Raw genomic sequence first — 5,000 nt, forward strand, 5'->3', positions numbered from 1 at the left:
TGTAGCTTTAAATGCTATTGAAGAGAGAGGGGGAGTGGCCTTGACCAACTGCCACTTTGCTTGTTTGAAAGCCACGATGTCTCTCTCTCTCTCTCATGGGGGGGCCAAATTCTCTGGGCGGGCAAAGCATAGAAAGGGGAGGTAACCTTTCCCCTTATGACGTCATAAAGGGAAGACTCCTGATTGGCCCATCTGAGCTTTCATTTTCTCAAAGGCAGAGCAGGATACCCAGGGCTCGGTTTACACCTATCACCATTTCTAGCCACTGGGGGGCCAGAGGCAGGCTGGGGGAACTCATATCAATGTTAAAAAACCTCATAAAGTGACATTTTCATGCCATGGGACCTTTAAGAAACAAGCCAGCTGAAGTAGCTGATGCTCTCAATAATCATTTCATTGACTCAGTAGAAAATATCATCAAGTATTTTTCCTCTGAATATAAGAATACTCCTTACCAAGTCAGACAGACAGAACCAGCTTTTAATATAGAATATATCAGTGAGAGAGATGTTATCTGTCATTCGATCTCTGAGGCCGCCTCGAGCGAAAGATGTCATTGGTACGAACACTATTATGTTGAAAGACCTTTCTGAATCGTTAGTCTACCCAATTACAAAAATTGTTAACCTTTCATTTGCTCAGGGATTGTTCCCAAATGTGTGGACATTAGCTGCAGTCTTTCCTGTATTAAAAGGAGGCGATCGCTTGTCCATCTGCAACTACCGACCCATTAGTATCCTGCCGGTGTTTTCCAAGGTGGCCGAAGAACAAATGACACATTATTTAAATACCAGATCCAATCCTTCACATCCAAATCCATTCAGCTTCCGTATTAATCATCAACGGAAACAGCCAATTGCTATTTCGTTGAAAAAGTCACTGTTGGATCGAGGAGGGGTTGTTGGTGCTGTTTTTCTAGATTTAAATCTTACTTCTTACTTACATCTTACTTAACACATCAGACTTGATTGTTTTTGATTGTTCATGTATTGTCCAAGTCTTGTTTGCACTGTCTATATTGTTTGTTTTAGCTGTCTGTATCTGTCTAGTCCATACTAATGTCCTGTATAAATGTTTCTGTCCTTATGTACTGTAAGTTGTGTTTAATGTTTAATGTTTCTGCAGAACAGGAACCTGCTGGAAACCAGTTTTTAAACTGAGTCAGGCCCGTTTATATGGTAACTTAATGTTACTTTTAACTTTCCTGTATAATAAATGAAAGAAAGAAAGAAAGGACTCAGTTTGTTAGAGGTAGGAATCATCAATCAGATGCTATTTCCATGTCTGCAGGTGTCCCGCAGGGCTCGATCTTGGGTCCACTTTTATTTTCTTTGTATGTAAATGACCTGCCAAAAGTCTTAATGCCAACACCCAAATGTATGCAGATGACACAGTAATCTTTGTACATGCTGACAATGCAGCTCAAGCTGCTGATCTGCTAACAAACTCAATGCAAAAGATAACAGAATGGCTAAATCACAATAGCCTTCAACTGAATATATCCAAAACTGTTTGTATGTTTTTTAGTAAATCTAAAAGTTGCTGTGCAGAACCGGATGTAGTTGTAGCAGGGAGAGACTGCAAGCCGTCTCAGATTTTAAATACCTTGGAGTATACATTGGTAACAATATCTATTTAAAATCACATATTAAGAAGGTTTGTAATCGCATTAAGTTCAACCTGGCAAACTTTAGACATGTCCGCAATTGCATGTCAACAAGGGCTGCAATGATGTTCATGCACTTAATGATTGTATCCCATATCACCTACTGTTTGACAACCTGGTCACAAGCAAGCAACACTTCTCTCAAACCCAACACGTTCTCACACTCATCTGGTAAAATATGGACCGGGCTAAACCTGAATATATATCGGGCTAAACCTGTATGTACTATTATAATCCTTTTGTCTTTGTAGGTGTGACATTGTACGATCTGTCCAGGGACAGCAAATGTAAAATAGCCTTTTGGCTAATTCTGGCACATTTTACATTTTTATATGTATTATTAGTGTGCATTGTCCCTGTTAAATAAACCTGAAATAAAATGAATAATGATTCATGAGATCAGATCTGGGTCTATATATTAATAAGTTATTAATAATGTGTTATATTTACATGTGGAAATATGCTGGCTCTATACATGCTACGAGTACTGATTATAAATACTAATAAATAAAGACATGAAGAGAAGATAACTCACCTCCGATCTGTCCGGCTGCTGATGTCTGAGTGAAGTCAGAGAGAGAGAGAGGGAGGGAGGGGGGGAGGGATCCGAGGGGGGGGGGAGGGAGAGGGATGTATAGAGCCAGCATATTTCCACCAGACTCCATGTAAATAATCAGGACTTTTAGCGTGTATAGAGCCAGCATATCTCCACCAGACTCCATGTAAATAATCAGGACTTTTAGCGTGTATAGAGCCAGCATATTTCCACCAGACTCCATGTAAATAATCAGGACTTTTAGCGTGTATAGAGCCAGCATATCTCCACCAGACTCCATGTAAATAATCAGGACTTTTAGCGTGTATAGAGCCAGCATATCTCCACCAGACTCCATGTAAATAATCAGGACTTTTAGCGTGTATAGAGCCAGCATATCTCCACCAGACTCCATGTAAATAATCAGGACTTTTAGCGTGTATAGAGCCAGCATATCTCCACCAGACTCCATGTAAATAATCAGGACTTTTAGCGTGTATAGAGCCAGCATATTTCCACATGTAAATGGGTGAATTAAGGGTTTATTTCAACCAAACCAGAGTGGTGATTGTTGGAACAGTGGAAAGATAAGACGGCTTTTTCTTTCTCTTTCTTTCTCTCTCTCTCTCTCTCTCTCTCTCTCTCTCTCTCTCTCTCTCTCTCTCTCTCTCTCTCTCTCTCTCTCTCTCTCTCTCTCTCTCCCTGCCTCTCCCATGGGAGCATGCGCAGTGTGTCCGTTCTTCATTATTTCCGTGTTGTGGAGCTGTCAGCAGACTGGCGGATCACCGGAGACGGTAAGTTGCGTCTAAAGGCTCGGTACCGGCCCCGGTTCTGTCCGCCGGATCTCCTGTTCCTCTGAGCGGGTGTCTGCTGCTGCTGCACCCGCTGAGAGGAACCAGAGACCCGGCGGAGAGGCCCTTGAGCTTCGGCTGTTTGTTGTTTCCTTATTCAGCCATCAGCTACACACTTCCGCTCACACCTTCACAATAAGAGCTCAGACAAACGCAGACTTTCTTCTTTAAGTGTTTGTAAAGTGTCTCTGCTTAGGCTACGTGAGTAAACGCGCTTGGTTTGATGTAATTTTTGGCCATTTTTTGTCGCTTGTTTGACGTTTTGGTTGTTTTTTCCCGCCGTTTCACGTTTTTTTCAGATGTTTCTGTGGTTTTCTTGTTATTATCTTTTACTTGTCTTGACTGATTTGGACTGCCGGTGGCCCTAGCATGTTACTGTTTATACATCTGGACAAAAAGTGACAAAAACATTGAAAAATAGCGCCAAGAACGTCAAAAACAAGGTCGGTTTGAGTGCCTCTGTAGCTGTAGAAAGACATTTATTTTGAAGGGGTGTGTGTGTGTGTGTGTGTGTGTGTGTGTGTGTGTGTGTGTGTGTGTGTGTGTGTGTGTGTGTGTGTTGTTAATGTTGTATTGATCCAGAAACATCCTTTTGTTACTGAGATCATCAGGAAACCAGAGTCCATTCACTTTCTGATTGATTTTAGATGTGATTCATGTTAGAAAGTCACAGCTGTTGTTTGAACTAAAGCTACAAACATTAATAGATCAGTCAGCATCTGTTACATTAATCTGCCACAATTTCCACAATAGATTAATCTCTTTCAGTCACTTTTTATGAAAGAAAAGTCAAATTTGTGTGATTGCAGTGTGTTAAATGTGTGTGTGACTGATTCCAAAGCCCGTCTACAGAAAGCCTTCTCACTGTTCAGCCCCATTGTACCGAATTTGGTTGCAGTTCCACTGGGGGTGATCACGGTCCAGAGCTAAATGAATGGGAGTCTATGGAGCTAGATGCTAAATGAATGGGAGTCTATGGAGCTAGACGCTAAATGAATGGGAGTCTATGGAGCTAGATGCTAAATGAATGGGAGTCTATGGAGCTAGATGCTAAATGAATGGGAGTCTATGGAGCTAGATGCTAAATGAATGGGACTCTATGGAGCTAGATGCTAAATGAATGGGACTCTATGGATCTAGATGCTAAATGAATGGGAGTCTATGGAGCTAGATGGTCAAAAGTTGAATGAACGAGTACTTGTGTCCTTTTGATTTCTTACAGGTTGAGTCGTTGTTGCCCATAACACGCTAGCATTCTGCTAATGAATGCTGATTGGTCAGTGAAGGACTGATTACGATCAGAGATCCCGCTTGACGGCATCCAAAGCAGAACCAGAATGTGAATATTTCAGCGTGGTCTTTAAAACATTAGCAAACCTCTTTCTAGCACGTGTATTAACAGAGAGAGTCTAACCTGTCAGCTGTGTTGTATTAACAGAGAGAGTCTAACCTGTCAGCTGTGTTGTATTAACAGGGGGAGTCTAACCTGTCAGCTGTGTTGTATTAACAGAGAGTCTAACCTGTCAGCTGTGTTGTATTAACAGAGAGTCTAACCTGTCAGCTGTGTTGTATTAACAGAGAGACTAACCTGTCAGCTGTGTTGTATTAACAGAGAGTCTAACCTGTCAGCTGTGTTGTATTAACAGAGAGAGTCTAACCTGTCAGCTGTGTTGTATTAACAGAGAGAGTCTAACCTGTCAGCTGTGTTGTATTAACAGAGAGAGTCTAACCTGTCAGCTGTGTTGTATTAACAGAGAGACTAACCTGTCAGCCGTGTTGTATTAACAGAGAGAGACTAACCTGTCAGCTGTGTTGTATTAACAGAGAGAGACTAACCTGTCAGCTGTGTTGTATTAACAGAGAGACTAACCTGTCAGCTGTGTTGTATTAACAGAGAGACTAACCTGTCAGCTGTGTTGTATTAACAGAGAGACTAACCTGTCAGCTG

The 5,000-nt window shown here is 41.5% G+C and overlaps 1 protein-coding gene across 5 annotated transcripts in view; it reads left to right on the forward strand.

Moving 5' to 3' along the window:
• The first annotated feature begins 2,915 nt into the window (after positions 1-2,915).
• Positions 2,916-5,000, forward strand: part of LOC144513290 (lethal(3)malignant brain tumor-like protein 4) — a 21,261-nt gene continuing 19,176 nt past the window's right edge. For 4 of the 5 annotated variants that reach the window (XM_078244318.1, XM_078244320.1, XM_078244321.1 and 1 more), the window contains exon 1: positions 2,916-2,995. The gene's annotated coding sequence lies outside the window, so the exon portion shown is untranslated. Of the gene's footprint in view, positions 2,996-4,274; positions 4,392-5,000 lie in introns of those variants that run through there. The other variant, XM_078244319.1, reaches the window with a different exon arrangement.

This window comes from Sander vitreus, unplaced genomic scaffold, assembly GCF_031162955.1.
Source record: "Sander vitreus isolate 19-12246 unplaced genomic scaffold, sanVit1 ctg207_0, whole genome shotgun sequence".
Classification (NCBI taxonomy): domain Eukaryota; kingdom Metazoa; phylum Chordata; class Actinopteri; order Perciformes; family Percidae; genus Sander; species Sander vitreus.